The following is a 22092-nucleotide window of genomic DNA, read 5'->3' as shown; positions in this document are numbered from 1 at the left end:
GTATCCATACACTGACACAATAAAGTATGTGTATTAAAAACATTACGAAACATCACACGGAAACACAGTGATTCAATTTAAGACACAGATTGGTGGAAAAAGAGGGCAGATGTTGAAACTGCATTCTTGTAGGTATTGCTTGAAGACCAAGGCAATACCCTTATCTCTGAAAGAAGCCAGTGTAAGTTTCTCTGAAGGTATAATACTCCACTGGTTCTAATTTCCTACCTCTGTAAATTCTGTCTTCACCAAGCTAGCAATCAGCCTATGAAGAAGGACTGATGCTTCTAAAGTCTCTCCCCTCTGCATCAGTAGAAGCAGATGCAAAACATTACAGAACATAGCATCCATCGGTTCAGTGACTCATCTTCATTCCTTTGATGCAAAAATGAAAAGCTATGCAAGCAGCATTGCCCTAACAAATAGGACAAATAATCAATAGACGGGAGGAAAACTGAAGTTCAGCCATAGCCCCTTCTTTTCTCTTTCCACAAGATACTTTTTTAAAAACATGGAACAAGCTCATCATTCACATGCATCATGAACCCCACACTCTTCCCCTTCCTCCATCTGCCTATAAAGCATGAAAGTGGTGGGAAAATACTGTAACTGCTTCTTACTTATTACAGTACATTTTTGTGATAAAATGGTTTGGGGGACCATCAGGATGAACTCCAGCTAACTGCCTTCAGTCCAGCAATATTCCATATAGTCAGGAACTGACTCTTGAAGCATTTCCTTCTTTCCTTAAGCTCTGCAGTGAGAAACACTGCCTAGTTATCTGTACATCTTGAGTTCTTCTCTGTATTTCTCTAAAGCAAGACAAAGAGGCATTCAAGAGGAATTTGCCTTTATTGTACAGCTTCTACTTCTGTTTCCGCCATTACTGTGTATCAGCTCTGTTTTTGTTCCCCAGCCAATTCTTTTCATATTCTCCAGACCATTCAAGTGCCTGTGCCCAGCGCCACAACGCAGCTTAATGAGTAAGTCAGTATTACTTCTTAAGCAAGCAATTAGTTTTGATTCATCACTTTTCAGATCTGTAAGGGAAACGGTCAATTAAAGAAACCAGTGGAAAGAAGTTGCTGTCACTGCCATGTGCTGGCTCTGAGCCACAGGCTATCTGACATTTGCAGGAGTCATGAGTGTGAAATCAAGGTGGATGAAGGTTTTTCTGTAAAAACAATGTTGGCCCACTTTCACTCTCCTGGAAAGAAGTCAGACAGTTCTTTCAGAAGAGCTAAACTCAAAAATATTCCAAGTCAGACTACCTTGGGGAACCAGGGTAACCTCAACCAAAATTAACTCATCCAACCTTTCACCCTACTCCGAAATCTGTAAAAAGGGGTATGTCTGGGAGTCTGGCACCAATGACTGCTGCTGTCTGAAGTAGCTCAGATTAGGATTAGGTCTTTTGGATAGAGATTTGGACATGAAAGTCCATTTATTTCAAAGTGGTTTTCTTTTCCACTTCTGTTGGTCTGAAGTACAAAAGTACAATGCCCTACCATTGCCAGCCTTTAGGAGAAAACATCTTCGTCCCTCTCAGAAGAAAAGCACAGCAGAAGATGATAGCTTCCACTAAGTTCTGACTGCATAGCATCTTTTTTTCCTTTTCAGCTGTGGTTTTCCTTTGATATCTCAGCTGACAAGTATTACTCTGTTTTTCCTTGTATCATTGACAACTTCCTATGCCTTGCATTTTTGTATTGGAGTATGTGACCTAAAAACCAGAACCTCTGACATGATACTATGACATATGACTTCCAAGTGTTGGGCAGAGGGAAGGAGTGCACGCTGTAACCTGCAGGCTACTTCAGCATCTGATAGTTGATATTTGGTCTTCCCTTCTCTAGGGAAGGGAAAGTAAAACCTAGTAAAATTAGGGTGCTAACTTTAGTCCTCAGTGTGTGTCATTTAGATGTCAAAAGCAGATAGCGTTTGTCACTTTTCTACATGCGTACAGAAAATAATCCTTCTGTTTTGGTTTCACACCTGGAATCTGATGCTGGATGTGAAGTGATTTTATCCTGCCCTTCTTCCTCTGGAGCATTCATTGCCATCTTTGTACTTCTGATGACTAAAATGCCAGAAGAAATGCTGATGCCAATAACACTTCATCTTCTCACATGGACTGTGTACTAGAGGTCTTTTTATCTGTGACTGCTTGTATTCGAACTTCCTTTTTTTTCCTCACTGGATGATGCTAATATGAATGTCTAATACTTACGTTGATATAAAAGTTTACATTTTATTTTTGTTCATGTTGTATGTCTTCAGGCAGATACAATATTAAGACCGAGAAAATATTTTCCAAAACTGCAGTTTTCAGTCCACAAATGCTTAATGCTATGAGAACAGTTTTTGTATCAATATGACAGGACTTTCAAGGCTTGGACCTGGACTAGCTGGGATTGTAGTACTTGAGATGCTCATGTAAGTTTGCAACTTCCATTTTAGCCTAAAAAAGTTTCCAGTATCGCACGTATATATGAATGGGTGCAGAACAGTTGAAAGAAGACAGATTTATACACACTTAGTTAGACATTGATTAAACTTGCTTTGGTATCCACTCCCTCTAGTATTTTGTTTCAGAGAAGCAGTAAGCTCTCCTGGCTTAGCGGGCTAAGGAATCATTCTCTCCGCTACAGGCAATTCTTAGACACAGGCAGCTGGAGTGCCAGTCCTCCAGTGCTCATATTTTTTAGTCCCATTATGAAGCTTGACCTGAAGATGAGAAATATGCCCAGGTTCCAAAATTTTTCTTCTTTGGCATCGATTCTATTTGCATCACAAGTCCCTGACTTCAGTATCATTAAAAGACCTTTGTCATACAGAACCATAATCACAGCTCCAAGCAGTGTTGCGTATTTTGAACTTGTATAAAGCACATTCTCTTACCACATCTTCCACCTTCTCTCTGGAAACATCTTCTGATGTTGCCTGCTTTGGTTGTAAGGACAGGAGCCATTGAAGGTGTTCCTCTGAACTGACTGCAGCAGAGTAAAAAGAACAGCGCAGCAACTTTCTAGGAAGGGTTTTTTTAAAAATGAAAACAAAGCCTATTGACTGGAAATGATCTAAATGTGATTATAGCCACTGCCAGGTCTCTTGGCAGTGCAAGCTGCCAGCTTTCCTTTCCTGTTTTTTTTTTCTCCTCTGATAACATATGTAAACAATTGGTAGTACACATCAGAAGGTTTGTCTTAGGCTTACGTAGGACCTGCATACACACAATACGGGATGGCGAAATCTCCATCAGGCATAGGACTCATTCTGTCATAGGGCAAATTTGCATTTGCAGGACATAAAACAGCGTGATGGTAATGGAACTATTTGCAATTCGGGGAAACAGATGCTGAGGACAGGGTCAGATGACTGGAAGCTTCTGCCCAAGGCACAGCGTGACATTAAAATCGCGTGGTCCTGGCTTCTCACACCCATCTCATGGTTCATTCCTATTTGCCCCTCAGAGGCTGACAGAGGCAAAGAGATCATTACTACAAAAGCCAAGGTTTTGGAGGCTTTAATAAGATCTTCATGTTTTTCTCATCCTGATACATGGGGTCATTTGATAAAGCTGTCAGGAAGCCCTGAAGCTACTGAACACTGTTGAACTTCAAGATGCACATCAGCATTGCTCACAGGTATTGTTTCACATTGCTCATGTAGGCACCAGTAGGGGCATCAGTATCTCTTCAGAGGGAGTTATTTTTAAATGAAAACTGAGATTTTGATATAGTCAAATGAATCTCGGGGTAGAGGGGGGTGTGGATCTGAAATAATAAAAAAAATTATATGCATGTTTCCAGGTAAGCCTTTCCTACTTTCTTAAGTCTTCCATCAGTTCTACACATATTTTTAACTTGGTTGAAGCCCTTTAAATGCCTTTGTGCTCACCAAATTACCAATTTGGAGCAGGGACAGAACATGATATAAAAAGACAGAAGAGACCAGAAATTACTGGTGAAAAACAAACAAACAAAAAAACAAACAAAAAGTTAAACATATGGGCAAAAGTGCACCTTGAAATGAAATGTTTGGAATAGGGGGACAATGAAACTTGAGCTGGGTAACTTTTCTGCCTTGTAAACTGAGAGCTGGGATGCTCCAGGGTAGTTTTGAAACTTAGGAGGTTTGATCACTGAAAGACTTCAGAGGCACTGGAGTGTGTGACCTAAAAATATGTCACGTTGCCTTTTTTTGTTTTCTTCACCAATGTAAACAGCACAGAATCATGTGGGTCAAAGTATCCTTAGAGACACCAACCTTGTGAATACCCGTGATTTTAAAGGAAATGTGAATGATGATGATAAATGAACCCCTGGCTCAAACAGCTGAGCCTTTGTTATCCTGAGCTTTATTTAAGCAGAAGTGAACAATACTATTTATGTATAGTGGAAAGCTTATTAATATTCCAGATAATTCTGACTGAACTATTAAGAAGGAAAATATGTTTCATTATTAAATGTAATTTGCCAGAATATTTGAAACTGTGATGTTGGACAGAGAGCAAGGTGAGTACATGGCAAAATGATATGCCAGAGTGGTAAGCCACAGACAAAATGGGCTGTCCCTATACCAAGGCAGTAGTTATAAGCCATCCATTGCTTCCTCCTCACAGCACCTCTGTATTGCAGACTAGAAAGGAGAGGTATGAAAAAGAGGCTTGAGCACCCAAAAGGACATGTAACATGTGTTCTCCTCACTATAGAGAGCTTTGAAAATATTTCACCCATAGCTGTAGAGCACACAGACTTTGTTGTTGACTGTAAGCTGTAGGAGATGGGATATCCACAATGCCATGCTGCCCCATACTCAAGTCCACTTTTCTTGGTCACTGTATCTTGTCACAAACCAGAAAGCCAAGTTATCCACAGGTGCGTCTTCACTCTTATTTTAAAACCTGTCAGGCAGTCAGATTTCTGCTGCCTGTACTTGATGGCCTGCTCTGCTCCAGAAGGTAAGGATAAGAAAAAGTCACTAAAAGCTGGGCTGTTCTTACTTCATTTCTTGAGACTGACTCATACTCTCCAATTCTTTGTCCTTAGGGAAGATACAAGGAAATTACATAATTCTTTTTTTGGTTTATTTTCATGCTTTTTCTTTTGGTATAATTTGTACTGGGCCTGTTTTTTAATTAATCTGTATGGATTGTGCCAAAGTAAAAGCCTGAGCTGTCTATCTCTCTATTCTCACTTGTAATAGGGATGTAATGGTTAATGGTTGAAGGTATGAAGTATTGAGGTCCATGATACACCAGGTGACCCATTAACAGTTATTAGGGAGTTCTGCAAGCTTTCTTTAGAGATCAAATTTTTAAAGGATGACCAAACTGAAAATTTAAAAGTCTGCTAAAATTTGAAAAAAACTTCTGTTTGAGACATGTTGTTGTGATAATTCCTACAGATCTTACCATAAACCTGGGGTGGAAGGGAAGATACTATACATTTTTGTGTTTCATTAAAAGAAGAAAATCAGACACATCTTGAAGATGAAACTCCTGGTGTTTCAACACAAAACTGAACTGAGACTTTATCTCTAAACATTCTTGTGGACCTCCTCCAGTTCAGGTTAAAAACTAGATCTGAAGCTATCTGTAGACTATCAGGAAACTTTGATTTTGCAAAACTGAAGTGGAAAACTTTACAAAAGTATCTCCTTATGAGAAGACGATTACACTTGTGTTGTTCTAAGACAAAGACTACAAAGGGAGATAAGGTGCCCTGAGGCAGAAGATATCCAGAAGGTGAATATAGGTTTGCGTTCTCTCAGACTCAGAAAGGAGCTGAGCACGGCTTGTCTGAAAGTTTCCTAAATAGAATGATATTTCAAGGCATGAGTGAAAAAGACATTCTAGAAGCTGGTTTTAATTAGAGTGTGACATACCAGGAGTTTGGAGTCACAGCTGACTGACAGCTCCCTGGGAAGCAGCATCTTCCAGCTCTCTGGGCAGACTTAGCCTCTCATCTGTGGATAGGGAAAGTACAGTTTGGAACACTAGCCTCAAAATATAATTGGCAAGAATATGGATCAAACTGCATATTGCACAAAAGTGGATGGCAGCCTTTTACAAGAAGAAATCTCTCCTGCTGGTGTGCTCACACCAAACAAAGCCCTTTGGAAAGTCCCAGCATTTTTGCATCAGAGTTGGTCTGTCTGTCAGTAACTGCCAATTGACAGACATACCTCTGCATATGTGCAAATGCACAATCACAGGTGGCAAAAGAGCCCCCAGGCCAGAATAAGAAGGCTCTCAGTGAGCTCAGGCATATTGGTGGCAGTAGAGCACGTTTGCTTGAATTTCCTGCAGTGCCTGTCATTTCAGGGGCCACCATTCCCTTGGGCAGGAAGCACAGCAGCCTGAACGGCAGATTGTGGGTATAATCTGTGGTGTGAACATGGGTGTACTCCATTAAGCTTAAACAGAAGCTGCAATGCAGTTCTAATAGCACATACTTTAGAACATAACTGCTATTTTAAGCAACCAAATCCCTTTATGGATCAGACTCCAGTGAAAGAAATTCAAGAGCATTAGCACAAAGCCACTGGAGCACACTGCTATAGGAATTCTCTTTTTTCACAATCAAATGCTTTTCACCACTCACTGTACGTTCCTTTCCATGTTTGCCTTCTGGAAATATGCATTCACTCAAAATGTGTCAGATCACTTGTTGAGAACAAATGCACAAAACTTATATGCAAGAATTAACTGAAATCAGATTTTGTACTTATACCAGCAGCTGAAGAAGAACCTAGTCTGAGCTCTAGCAATCCAGCCAAGAAACTGAAACTACACAAATGAATGTGAGTAATCAAAATTAAAACATTAGTGCAAAAAGTTAGCCAGCAAGTAGTAAATGAAATTCAGAAGCCTTTTAAGAGCAAAATAATGATTCACTCAAATAAATAAACTGGAAATCAGAAGGTAAAGTGTTAAGTATTGAACTCCATCTTCTGCATTAATATTCCTTTGCCCAGGTGGGAAACTGCCCAGTTATGACTTGATAAAAGCTGAATTCACTGGCAAAGTCAAAATTAGCATCCTGAAGTTCTGACTTCTGATCTCATGATCAATATCTCTATGATACCTATATGATATCAAGCACATTGCTTTAAATGAAGCCTACATGATTCTGGACATTTTTTTCTTCATTCTATGCATTCTCAAGAAACCCTATAAAACACAGGGTCTTCTTTGATCACAGAAAATTAGTCTGTTTTCCTGATTTGGAAAACTTCTTCACTTACTCTTTTTGGGAGAATTGAAGCTAGGAAACCAGGTTTTGATAATTTTTACGTGAAAGCCACAATTTTTATCACTTGGTGAAATAAAATCCACTATTCTGAGTTACATGTAAAGCACACATGTAAAGATTTCTCTGCTTACCTAATGATTCAGTGCAGCTTGCTTTCTCTTTGCATCACCAAACACACAGAACTTATTTGCTGGCCAGAAAAATATACAAATACACATTTGAGTTTTATCATGCAAAACTGCTCGGTTTGCACACTAGAGAAAAATATGCAATGACTTCCCAAATCCACAAAAAGCTATATGGTTGCCTACATACTTACCATTTTGTTTCAGAGCAGCAATGCAGTTTTGCAAGAAATCCCACCCCCTGACTGCTCCCATTTACTGCACACTGGCTCAGCTCCTGGAGCAGTTTTGGTGCATAGAAGCACTGAATTCCCTTTGCAGGGAACTAACCCAGAAGCTCTGCTCAGTGCACATAAATGCACTCCAGTGAGGATGTTAGGAGTCCAAACCAACCAATGGGCCTTTGGGCAGCTTTTGGGCAGCTTGTACAGTGAGAAGTGCCAATCCAAGGGATCAAGTTAAAGGTGGCCTGAAGTTCAAATCCTTGTAATGTTTATAACAAACATACTTCTCAGCACTAACTACTTCAATATGGTGATATGTTTCTGTTATGATGAATTACTCATTAATGTAATCAGAGCCAGTCCATGAGACAAAATAAAAGGGATAAAAATTTCAAAAAGTATTAAATAAATTTTTGCCCAGTATTTTGAGAGGGATCTCTATATGTTTATTTATCATGCTGGTAGTTCCTCTACAGCCCTTGCTATCATCTCCTCCTGTGACATAAAAAATACAGCTAAGATTTCAGAGATGAAACAAGATACCTTTGCTTTAAATTAACTGAGATGAAAAAGATCTGAAATAGTAAATTTGAAAATATGGTACCTATGGATCTACTATACATGAACTGAACAGATGAAATAAAAAAAGAAAACATTCTTAACCTACTACACAATGGGGTATTCATCACCAGACAGACACGATGATAGTGTCATTTTACAGCTACTAAAGCATCTGTAGATTCTTTCAAAATTACAACACCCAGGAACTCATTAATAAAAATATCACCAAAAAATCAGTTCTACACTGCCTACTATTCCTATAAAGAAAGACAAATTGATCACTGATATAAATACTGGGGATTGTGTGGAGGCCATGGGTCATGCTTAAACTAAGTTTGCTTTGGAGAAACAGATTTTTTTTAACCTAAGCCATAACTAGTTTACAGGAATAATTACTCATAATTGAAAATAAATGTCAAGCTAGGAGAGAGAAAATGGAAGCATTTTATTTTAAACCTGGATGATGAATAAGAATTTTTAAGAATGGTTTATTAATGTCAAAAACTCCTGTCACCAGGACAGAAGCCTTCCTCTGTTTAAAAAGATAAGCTCATTTAAGATGATAACAGCACAGTGCTCAAAGGTAAATGCACATAAATTGAGTTTACCCATTTTCAACTTGAGCAATACAAAATTTACCCACTTCTTGGTTCCTGACTGATATTGCCTCTTGAAACTAACAGCAACAGTTCTATTCTACTGTCTCAGTTTTCATGGTGCACTTCTCTGATCTTTCAGAAAGTAGGAGGAATTCCCAGCAAATCTGTAGATGTCAGAGCTCTTTATCTCTTCCAAGTACTATTCATTTTTGCATGTTATCATACCATGTTATTCCAAGTAAGAGCAGCTATCTGGAGTGAAAAAGTTGGTGCTAAAGACGCTGTGTTCACCCAGCATATGTTTCAGGGGATTTTAATTTGAAGGAGCTTGAGTTGGACCCATGAACTAAAAACTCCATGTGAGGATATTTGGAAAGCCCCTTCCAGTTCAGTTGCTTTGTAACTAACTTAGGTTCTGGCATCCCCAGATCTCCCTTCATCTTGAACAAGCAGCGTAAGTGGGAACAGCTGGGAGATTAATGTACCACAGATACACCCCCGGAGCTAACGGTACCAACCTTATGACTAGGCAGACAGAGGTAAAAGAAATAATACCTAGCCATGCTGCTTTTGGTGATACTCTAGTTTCCACTCTGCTACACATTCTCATAGTCAATGCAACAAAGCACAAGGGAAAGGAGAAAAGGAACCAGCTGCCTGGCTTTGGTCTGGGCAGCATTTGTTTTCTCTCCAGGTTGTTCTGAGCACGAGTAAGGCACCCTTCTCCTGACTTACAGGGCTCTTTAAATCTTTCTGCTTCTCTCAGAAACAGAGGATGAGGGTAGGAGCTGTCCCATTCACAGTGCCACGTGGTCCCCTGTATGGTATCTGGCATCTTCCAGTATTCTGTACTTCACAACAGCATTATGAAAGTAGGGAACTAAATTAGGTGTATCTCAGAGAGGCAATGGAAGCAAACATTAGTAAAGTTTACCTCTTTTTCTCTAGTCTTCCTATCACAACTATACTCTTTGATAAAGCAGTGCAGAGGTGTCAAATATGACAAGGATGATTTATTTTTATTGCCCTTTTTGCAGTGATTAGCATATTTTTCTTTTGATTTTTGTCCTCCTCTCTTCAGTTGCTCCCTCATTCCCATTTAATTCTCGCCCCTTTCTTCCTTTCTCCCCCTTCCTTGTTTTGTCTCCCTCAGGTTCTTTCATTGTCACATTGTGCTCCTTCAAATGCCGCACACATTTTGTCAATGGAGCCTCTGTAGTGGCTGGAAACTGAGAAGACCCTGTACTGCTGCTTGCCAGGCAGCGGGGGACCGGGGATTTCTCAGTTTCCAGCTGCTTTTGAAGCAGCACTGATTGGTTTCTCTTGCTGCTGCAGAAAAGGCTGGCACACGGGAGCAACAAATTCAGCATGTCCTTCTGGCCCGTTTTCAATAGATCTGCAAGTGCCAGAACAGAGATGGGGAGCAATTTGATGCTGTCTGCTCAGCTACCCCTTTCTCTATTTACCAAAGCAACAGTCTCTCCCTTTGCTTTTCTACCAATTTTTCCTTAATTTCTGTGATTTCTTTCTCTGCCACATCTATTTCCAGTCCACTACTGCAGCTTAGCCAGAGTTTCTATAGAACCTTAAAGACATTTTTCTCTTGTGCTACTTTTGCAGCAGTATTTAAGCTGAGCGAATGCAGTTCGATTGCTCAGTGAAGTGCTACTCAGTCACTAACACAGTGCAATAGCTTAAAACATGCAAGTAAAAACAGAGTAATAACAGCTGCATTTGTAATCAACGTAAGGGACAAGACAAAAGTTTTCTAAGTTTATTAAGGCAAGACAACTCTTTTGAATATGCCTTTTAGAAGACTTCTATAACAAAAAAAAAAAAAAAAACAAAAACCAACACCACAAACAATGCAAACAATGCAAACATATTTGAATATTAAAAGCTTTTTCTCCCTCATGAAATTTTAAGTATCTCAAATATGTTTGAGGAACCTCCTATATCATGTTTAGGAAATACCACTACAAAGACTTCTTCAATCAGGCAAATTCAAGGGGCTAAAATACAATTTGTAAGTGGGCAGAGTAAGCAGTGAGAAGGGATGCAGTACAAAAGCAACAGAAGTCCATGATAACCATATATATGCCCTAGGCCAGCTGTAAATCACTAAAACATTGCTTTCAAAAAGATACATAATTGTATTTAATTAATCCATTATTTCCTAATGATCGTTTATCTGGCCATTAGGCATTAGAAACTGGCAGACATTACTGCAGACAGAATTCAGAGAACAAGTAGGAAGAAAACAGGTTAGTAGATTTGAAAATGAGTTCAAGGAAGATATGTTAAGAAACAGCACAAAGTGGTCTGGGGGTAAAAATCAGGCCAAGGCTTCACCAGGCAGTAAATCCAAAGTTACAACAGTTAATCCCAGATCAAAAACTATCTCTTGATGTAATGTATTCTATTGGCACAGCTGAAGGTGAAAGATTAAACTTGTTCAAAAGGGCCAAACCTTCCCTCTGTGCAATTTGAGTTTGATCAAACATCACTTTTTCTCCCATAGCTGTCATTGATGCAGCATAAAGAATAAAGCAGGCATGAACACCCATGATGTGTATATATTCTGTGTGCTGTGTGACTCAACATGCTGTGCCTGATCTGGGCTGAATTTATGTTGCCCTGAGATGTGGTAACTCCCAGAACCACTCTTTATAAAAACAAATCTACAACCTCAGAGATAAAGGGCAATAAAATAAAACTCTTATTCTGGGCTAAATTTTCCCAATATCTCATCTCCCACATAAGTACCCAAACATAAAAGCTTCCAGTCAGGCCCTGGATGCTGCAAGGTTTCAACATTAGACTCCTAAGGTGTATGTATAACTGGATACCCACTGGGCTGGACATGGTATATATTCATTTCATCTAGGCAATTAAAAAAAATAAACTGAACTCTTTTTTTCCCACAATGATACACTTACATCATAGAAATTAAGACTATGGTTTATCCAGGGCAGCATTTAAGTATGCCCCATATGACTGAGGAGGAAGGAATATTCCACCAACAAAAGCACAGCTCAGAGGTAATGTCACAGAACAAGAGTACCAACACAGTTGTTTGATTGCTCATTCAGTAAAAGCTTTATTTTTATCAGAAAACTTACTTTATTAGTCAGAACGTATCTATTCTTGTGGTTGACATTTGCTAGTGACCACAAGACATACAAAGTTTCTCCTGAATCCTGAAGTCCCTTATTTATCTGCAGAATACATTAAATCAGTTTTAAATTTCCCTGGCATTATGTGAAGAATATCACAGTATACTAGAATGGTTTGGGTTAGAAGGGACCTTAAAGACCATCTAGTTGCAATGGGCAGGGACACCTTCTACTACAAAACGTTCCTCAATATCTGAACTGTGCCCAGAAGGATGACTGGGAAACCCAGCCTATTCCCTACACTAACCTAGAATAAAGGTGGTAGAATAAAGCCTCCAGCACGGGTGCAAGCAGGCACTGAAACGAGATGATTTCCACAATGTAGCACCTCTCCATGGTGGACTAGACACACAGAACAATCACTTCTACTGGACTACTAGTGGAAATCACTTTCAGTCCCCACACATTTGGCGCAGATGTACATCAATAACCTACAGGCTGAAGGCTTTCTGTCCTTTCATTGTATTACTAATATCCTCACACAGACACTCTGCCACCTTCCCATCCCCTTCCTTTTCCTCCCCAAAATTAGAGATACAAAATTATTTACACTTTGCATACATTTTATTATGTAAATGCACCTGAGCTATACATTGACTACTCTTCTGTAACTTGAAACGCAATTCCACAGGACCACATGGTAAAAAAATTATTTCTTTTAGCTCTGACCTCACTGCTGAAAGCCTGCCTAACTGCAGTACAAACCCTTGGAGTTCAGCTCTGTGTGGACTGGCTCAGGGAAAGTGTCCTCCAAGTACAGATATGTAACTGAGCTGGTGAGGTTCTCCAAGGAAACAAGCAAAGGCTGCTCTGCATGTCCTCGCAGGCTCCAGAACCAGCTCTGCGACTCTGGCAGCTGGGGTATCCTGGTGCCAGTGAGGCCAGGAAGGTGGAGTCTGGAAGACATGTGAGTGCAGCTACCTGGAGGTCTCCTCTTCCATATCATGTTTCAAGCAAATCATCCAAGAAGGCTCTCAAACATTACACAGACTGGAGAGGTTTTATGCACAAATGACGAGTGATGCTTAGTAAAAAGCAATTGAGGATAGGACCTAACAAGAGTGTGTTTACTTGTGCCAAAACCACTAATTATCAGATGAAATGTCAAAGATTATGTATGTGGTAGTGCTGTGACAGACACTGTAGCTATGTGAGGCAGGGACTACAGCAGTCCCTGCTGTGTTTTTGCTAACACAGCATAGTTTCTAGTTATTTGGCAATGAGCCTCACTTGAAAAATGTACTGGGTGCAGCTCCACCTGCCCTTCTCATAGATTTCCAGAACTGCTGCCTGTTTCTCTCACCCCATGCTGGCACTGTTGCCTGTTTTAACAGTGCAGATGCTGAGACCAAACTAATAAACTCAGCTGAATGCAGACGCCTCTGCAGTGAGCTCCATTACTCCCATGCTTCCATTTTGATGCAGCAGGGGAGTAAAACACTGGACATAGCTCTGCAGCAAGCCAGCCCAAACCTGAAAGAAGGGTTGTACCTTTTACCTCTACATACCTTAATGCACAGCCAGCAAAGCCACCTCGAGCTCTAGGCCCCAAGGGTGTCACGCCAGTATGTGTATGTTCAGCCAAGGGTGCAGGACAGCGCTAAGTGAAAGGTTTGCAGCACCCATCAGTAACGCCTGATGTGTCACCCAGTGCTGGTGAAGCAGCCGTTTTCAGCAAAAGAAATGAATTACTCACTAGCTGCTGTTAGGCCAAAGAGATGCGAAAACTGCTCATTTGGTTTCAACATCACAGTGACACAGTTGTACTCATCCAGTTTCCAGGAACTGTTCAGCTTACGTCAGTCAGGGCTCTCCACATCTTGCTCCAGCACATGGCATAAGCCCCAGAAAAAGAGATGTGCATGGACAAGCTGGGTTAAGCAGCAGAGATCATCTTGCTGCTGCTACAGAATAACATATCCAAGTTTTCAATATTTATTATCAAAACTTTACCCATTTAACTATTTTCTACAGAAGACTTGGACAATAGGAAAAGGGGAAACACAGAGACTCAGGCAACCTTTCAGCAATGCTGCGTCAATTACAAATACAATGATCACTAGGTCTGGGCTTATTGGTGACAGTTTTTCTTCCCTTCAATTTGTGTTACGGCCTGAAATCACAAAGCTGTGATCCCCAAGAACCTCCTTTGTAATGCATATCAACTTTTGTTGTGCCCCTTTGTTCCCAATGTGATGGAGCATTGTGATGCCTGTGTCCAGGGAGCAGGTTTGCTTTATTGTTCTTGTAAATATGTACTGCTGGGTGCAGCTCGGTGGAAGGCATTGAGTTTGTGCATGACTGACGCCGACCCGGACAACTGCTCTGACCCCCAGCAGATGGTGGTGCAGGGACTGCAATGATCTGGAAGTAATAGCATGTGCCATTTCTTTTTGTTTGGAACAGACAGCCAGACCCTGCGTTTCCCTCCCCTGCGCAGCAACAGCTGTATATACAGTAGGGACCGGCGCACCCCTAACTGTCACTCCAGTCCTCCTCCTCTGCCAGCAATCAGAAAACCTTGGGCTCTGAGACTTCATGGAGATTAAACACTATATGAACACCACATGGCTCTTTACAATGTTAATAAAACTGAGTTCTGGGGCATAGATCCATTGTTTTCCTAGAGAAAAGTGAGTAATAGTTAAATATATCTACTACCCCTGATATTAGACTTTGCAGTGATGGACTTGCTGGTTTTTAACCTGTGCACAGAAAAAGACTGGGTACAGGAATCAATATTAACTAAGAATTTTAACTTTTACACTACAAATAGCCTTTCTGTAGCTTAAATAAATTTTACGTGTCATTTTTATTTATCAGAGACCAAAATAAGTGGTTTTTTGAAAGGAAGGTATAAAATGGGTGAAAGTCCACATGTGATGTTTTCTCCAAGGCCACGGGAGATTTACTGCTTCAAAATCGTAGCAGAGCAGTTTGCATTTGATCCTGCAAGAGGCCAGATTTTTTAATAACTCACTGTATATGAGGCAACTCATCAGAGGTCAGAAAAGACAAATTATAGTGTGATGGAGTTAATAATGACGCACTTTATGTCTGGCCTGTGTTATGGCCTGTGTTACCAGTCTCCATAAAATTGTCCTGACAGTCCAGAAAGGAAGCTCCTCGGGATGGATGGAACAACTACTCCATGCTCCTCCCCTCTCAGCCCTAGCTGAGACGGCTGCCAAAGAATGGGGCTGAAAACCAGGTACACTCTAAACATTGTATTTCTGGCTGCTATAATGCTTCTGGGAGGCTTTCAGCTGGCAGGTCAAAAAACAGCAGACTTGCAGCACTCTAAATGAGGAACAAAAGTAGGGTAGGAGTAATAGCAAGGAAATCCTTTCCCTGCTTTATACTGGCATAAACACCTCTTGAGGATTTTATACACGAGACCCCCAAGCCATAAGCCCATGTTCTAATTGTGAGACCATTCCTCTGTGAGAGGAAATGTTGCTTAATTCAGTGCAATCTCCCTATTTCTGTGCAGAAAGAGAAAACCTCTTCTGAGTTTGCCTCTCTCAATCTCCCCATATCCATGAAATATTCCTGGGGAGACCCCAAGTCTCCCAGGACACAGCATCACAACACTGCTATCAGGTTACACTCAACCTCTGCTGCTGGGTGATGGCTGAGATGTCTCATTATCTCTATTTTAGAAATTTCATCCTAGACTTGAGAAATTACCTTGTAAAGTTTGTTGAGACCAGCTTAATTCTTGACAAACCCCCATCTTTTGGAAAAAAAAAAGCAATGTTGGGACATCCCTGCTTACCTCCCGTGTAAAACCATCTTGAGTTCATCATGCATCAGGGTAGGGTTAAGAGAAAAATCTTTGAATTTCTCTTTGTATGACATTTGACGAAAATTATTGTTCAGTCTCACTTTCCTCATCTTGATTCTAGCAGCACCTCAAACAACAACCATTTAAATAGAAGTAGCTTTACTTTCTTGACTAATCCCATTAGCTTTAATGAGTCTAATCACGCTAGTAAAATTATGCATGTGCTTAGCTCTTGGCAAGGTCAGTGCCAGTAATGAGGAGAAAAAACAAACTGATAATGAAACCATGAGTAATAAGAATGTCTGGATATCTGCATTTCTAGAAAAAGATACGACTGTCTAGAACATTAAAAATGAAACACCACTTAAGATAAGGCGGTGTTAAGATTAAAGGAGAGTGAATCCTGAACCAAGAATGACAGTAAATAAAATTATAGAGAATTTTTTTAACTAATTATCATCCATGACATGTCTTCAGTAACCTCCACAACAGCTATAAGCTCATTACCTTAGTTATAACTTACCTGTTCATCCATTCATTTATACAAAGATCATCAATATGATATCAAGGCACTAACGAACTTTAGCATTAAAAGGTCGCGTGTAACTCCCTAAAAGGCAAAAATTCAAAAGGTGTCAGCCACTCTGGATCTAGCAGTATTCTCAGGCAATTTGTATGGAATTTATTTTCAATAATTCTGGCTAGAAATAGTCCATCTATCTTCAGGAGGAGGATTATGGAAAATGGTCTATGAAACAGCAAAATGATAGTAGTATGAAAGCTAGACTAAGTCCACAGCAACTAGAACTTTCGTAACCCAAACAGATATCAACATGGCAGTATTACAAGTTAACTATTTTTTAGGATTACATGTTCTTTGGCAACGCCTTTGGACTATCTTCTGTTTCAAGACTGTATAACTTCCTCAATGATTTAAATCAACAGCCCCACACCAAGTATTATCTTTATAGCCCACAGCCACTGACAGTCTGTAAGCTACTAAAAACTAAAAATTAGTTTAATTTCTCTATACAGGATCTGAATAAGGCTTATCTGTCACTAAATTTTCCAAACAGCATTTATATGCTATCCAGCTTTACACTCGCGAATCAATTTCATAACTCCTCTCTAGCCATAGTCAAAATTCCTGTGTGCACATATTTGTATGTAGAATTATTGGTTAAGGATTTCTGTCAACATTTCCTCCTATTTGACATAGTCTGTAGTCTTCACTGGGACAAAAACTTTCCTAATACATAGCAAAAAGGGATGGTTTACAATGGCAAATGGGCTTTTCATTATAGTTTTATCAAGAGGTCGTGTGAAGTTCGTGGTTTTCTTTTACAGCAGGTTGATGAATTCTTTTTTCGTACCTTGTTATAGTCGGTTTGAAATTTCTTTAAGCATTGTTCTGTTACATATTCCCTGTAAGTAAGAAAAATGTGTACAATTAAGAGTGTAATTCTCTTGTGCTTTGTAGAATCAAATGAGTCTTCATTCTTTGTTTTCAAAAAATACAATACATTTTAATTAAAGGTAGAGGTGAAGTCTGTCAGCATATATTTTCTTAAAGAGCCTAATGAATGAATGAGAGACCAGGCTAGGTGAAAAAATCAGCTCTAACTCAGTTGCTAAATTACAGGCTTGGATGTGAGTGTAGATGGTGAATTAATACACATCAGGAAAACAACAGAACTGCAACAGCACCTCTGGTTAAAATGTTTTCTTGCAGAAAGATATCTGTATTCACACCAATTCAGAACTGTACCATTGCAAAATCAATTTGCATTTGTATATTAAGAAAATCAATAAAACATATGGAATTGTATCATCTTTAAAAATCTTCCTTTTGCTTTGTTAATTATTTGTGATAATTCACAGTCTAATCAACTGAAAAGAAGCTTCACGTATCTTCTTGTGTACGTTTTGGAAACATGGAGATTTTTAGTTTATCCTGCTGCACTCCTTGTAATGAATGACTCTGTAATCCTGCACCCTGTGGTTTAATCTTAGAACTGGTTTGGTGCGTGCACACATTAGCCATGGCAGAAGGTCAGGGCAGCAGAGCAGCCACGCTGCTGGCAGCACCAAGGCAGGGCCTGGGGAACCCCCACTCTGCACTGCCTGTGAATGCTGGGGTGCAGTGGCTGGCACTACCTGGTGTGTGACGGGCAGGCTCTGCCAGCACCCAGGGCATTTTTGCCCCTGCATGATTCACTGAAGTCTGGTGGTACCTGCAGGGGCACCCCGAGGATGAGAGGGCTGATGGCATCAGTCATCACTGCAGAGGGCTGTGCATGGAGAGCAGGGCTAAGGGAATAACCTGGTGCCACACTTCACTGGTGGACAGGCAGCATGTGCACGAGTGAAAGGAGGAATGTAAGAGAGGTTCAGAGGTGCACTCTTTGAAGAGCCCAGTAAAACTAAGGAGGGACATAGGGTAGTTTACTTGCAAACTGACAAAAAATTTCACCCAGTGGAAAATAAGTGAAGATGCTATTCTGGGTTAGGGTGAGGAGCAAAACTTAATACAATGCAAAGTGTCTTAGCAGGCTTTTCTAGAAAATTATTTAAAAATATGAGGTTATAGAAGTCAGTCATCAAGCTGTTCACACTGTTAACCTACACAACCACATGATGTTATTACTGTTAACCTCACCTTCCCTCCCCCTCTTCCTTCCTAGTGTTTCCTATACTCCCTGCTTCTTGTCTTTACTAAAAGAACACTCCGGGAAGGGACTGTACTTGCTTTCAAGGCAATACCATAATGAGGCCCAAGCTCGACTACAGCCTCTGGGGACTCCCAACCAAGGTATACTTACACCTGAGCCCACATTAAGACACAGATTCAGATTTTTTTTTTCCCTCTACCATCCTCTTTGAGACTGACACACAAGCAAAAACTACTTAACAACGCTCCTGCTGCAGACTGCAAACTAGCCTATTCTTTCTCCTTGTCATCCTTAAGACAATGTTGCAAATTCTCTGAGCCGTGTTGAACATCAGCATCCATTTCAAAGAGCAGACACTTTTGACATTGAGCTGGCTGGCTAACAGCTTGAGTGATAACTTTTGTTGGCACATGCACCCAGTTCAGATCTAAGAGATGTTCTGTGGGCAACTGCCTGTTTATTTGCTTTCCTAGACACGCGGTTCAACCACAGTGCACATCCTGTGCTCTTGAAATTCCAGCAGGGTTGTACCACAGTGCCTACCACTAGAATGTGTGATTTACACCTCCTACAAACTGCAACATCTCAAGATAAACCTGCTCCTGATAATGAAGATCCAGATAACTGCAGTTCTCGCTACCTAGAATGTTTTTTAAGGTCACTGGGTTTTAAAATAGCCGGGATTTTACAGGACACTGTGAAATATTTTTTTGTAAGACAGGCTGATTTGAGACAGAGTCTCTTGTCCCTTTATCTCTCACATGCTTGTGCTAAGCACATAAGAAACTTGGGATTGCTTCTACACAAAAGTGTGCAGGTCTTTTGTTTCCTCATCTTTCTCCAAACCAGCAAGGTGGGAAGCAGTTGCCAAAGGAGAAGCATATTAATTAGCTAGTGCTGTGCCCAAAGGAATGAGCTTAGGGGAAACCCAGAGCCAAGGCTGAGCTGGAAAAATTTGGTCTGGACTGGTCAAACAAGCTGTTGAAATCTTTGGCCTGGTTATCACAGCTTGCATCCCATACTCCCTGTTCCTGCCTGCCCTTCTCCTCCAAAGCTGAGCTGCTTGAGCACTGCTGGCCAGTAGCATCTGAAGTACCTTTGGTGGGACAACACTCCAGGCCAAAAGACCTCCTTCCCACTTAAGCAGAGGGCCTGATCCCTAACAATTCCATGGGCTCATGCTAGGCTCCTTGTCCTTCATCCTCTTTTCACACAAAGCAAGACCGACAGGACAGGGGAACTGTGTGGATACCCCAGGTGAAGCTGCTGGGATTCACTGAGCACTGGCCAAGTGCTTACACACGTCTTGGTGAATCCAAGTTCAAGGTGGTCCTGTCCCCCAGTTGGCAAATGAGAGTAAACTGGATTTTCTACTTTAACAGCCTTCCATTTTAAAACGTGGCTAATGATTCTGAGCACCCAGCTGGAGTAACTTGGCAGAGCATCTGCTTGGAACACGGGTAAGGCCCAACACTTGTGGAAATCACATCCTTCAAAGGCTGTGCTTCTCCAAATTTTTTCTGAAGTGACAGGCCTGATTCAGAGCCCTTTTGCCAATCTCAGCTGAGCTTAAATCAAAAAGTCAAACTACTGATTTACATAGCAAACACAAAAATTTAAATGGTGCAAACCCAGTATTTAAATTTTTCTACCTCAGCTCTGGAAGTGCTCATATTCATTACAGGCCAGAAAGTGAGATCTAGTTCCTTGAGGTAGTGGATGCTTTCAGTTTCCAGTAAAGTCAACAGGAATTGTTCATACTCTATGTGAAATACAAACTTTTAGCAGCAAGAAGAAAATTCAATGCATAAACAATATTAAAAAACCTTTTCTTCCACCAGCTACTCACACGAAGTTCAAGCTATTGTTTTTGATTAGAATAGTATTCCTGGCCTTTTGAACTGAAGATCATTTATAATTTAAAAAAAACAACCAAAAAACAATGGCTGTTTTATAATGTACTGCTGTCAGTGATGGAAAAGGACTACAATGGTTTCTATGATTATTAATTCTTCGAAATAAGAAGAATCCAATTAATCTGGTTATTAATCAAAGCGCCTTCAGTGTAAACTATTAAAAGAGGCTAGACACTAGAGACTATTGTGTACTATATTTTTAGTTTTTCCAGTTTGATTCAAAACACACTAAAAGAGGGGCCCCATAAAATAACCATCTAGAGACAGTCCATGGCAAACATCCAGAAACTATTCTTAATGGAAGGGAGTTAGCATGAGCTGAGATCATTCTTTAGCCTCGGGAGGAAAAAAAAAAAAAAAAAAAAAATAGAGAGATGTTTTTAGGAAGAGATTTCCAAAGGGATTATGAGTTACTCTTTGCAAACAATGCAGAGGATTTCCAGAATGCATTGTGCCTTTGCCGAGAACTGTGCGTACAAGGGAGACAATCAAAGTCCTCTTGTATCTAATGAGGAGGGGGAAATCACGATGGGGAAAGTCCCTTAATGACAGGAGACAATAGCTGTTTGTACAGTGAGATGTACAGAAAACTTTGCCACCAAGGAATCTCTTAAAACGCAATTTTACTTATCTGAGACATTATTCATTGAATCAGCATTAGCAGTGAAGCACGTATGTGGGCGAGAAATCTTAAATCTTATTCATGGGATTACTGAAATGTTATATTTTTCCGTAATTTGGAAGACAGCAGAGATACAGACCTAAAGTAATAAAAAAGATGTGGGCTTTGGACTCTCAGCAATCTTTAAATCAATGTAGCATTTGTCCCGAAGTTTGACTGTCATGTTATACTGAACACACAGAAGAAGACAGAAGTTTTGATGTAAAAGGATTAGTTTTCAAATTTGGTCTCCTAACGGACAATCAGACCCGCACCCCGAAGGGGTGATGTTGTTTAGTGAATCCAAAATAGTGGTCTTCTTTTATTTTCGCATGAAAACGCCGGAGCAGAGCCCGGCGCTCCGTGTGGCAGGTACCTCCTGTCCGCGTGCCCACTCCGTCTGCCGCCACAGGGCTCGCCCAGCTGGCTGGGGCTCTGCCAGACTACACTGCTTCTGTTTGCTAAACAAACGCATCTTACGCACTTCAGCTGCAAAGGAAAACAAAATTATGAAACCGGGCGCTTAATATAAAACCGACTTCTAAAAAAAATTATGTTAACAATTCCATGTAAGGAACCTAAGAGGTTATGCCTCCAAATCCCAGCCTCCTGCTCCTGATAGTCACCGTTTGACAAAGAGTTCTTCCCGCCTGTCCCAGCCCCGCGCCACCGGCCCCCTCAGCCCCGGCCCCGCTGCGGTGCCTCCGGGCCGCGCACGTGCCGAGCCCGCGGGCAGCACGAGGTGCGCGGCCCCACGCGCGCTCCCCGCGGGGGCGGCGGGAGGAGGCGGCGGCGGCCGTGGGCTGATCCCCGCGCGCTAGCGGCCGCTCCGCCCCGTCCCGCCCCCCCCGTCCGCTCCCCCCGTCCGCTCCCCGAATGGTTCCTCCCTCCCCCTCCGCCCCTCCTCGCGCCGGCGGGCGAGATGCGCGAGCGGGCAGAGGGAATCCCTCGGTTTCCCCTGAGTGCGCTCCGCTCTCGCGAGACTTGCGCCTCTCTCCGCATGCCGGCAGGCGCCAGGCTCTCGCGAGAGTGGCGCGGTTCCCACGCCCGGGCTGTTGTGTCTGAGGGGAGAAGCCCGGTCGCTGAGTGGGCGGTGCGCATCGCTCCCCCCC

The sequence above is a fragment of the Catharus ustulatus genome, chromosome 5, assembly GCF_009819885.2.
Source record: "Catharus ustulatus isolate bCatUst1 chromosome 5, bCatUst1.pri.v2, whole genome shotgun sequence".
NCBI lineage: Eukaryota > Metazoa > Chordata > Aves > Passeriformes > Turdidae > Catharus > Catharus ustulatus.
The sequence above is the reverse complement of the archived record's forward strand: the minus strand, read 5'-3'. Positions refer to the sequence as shown.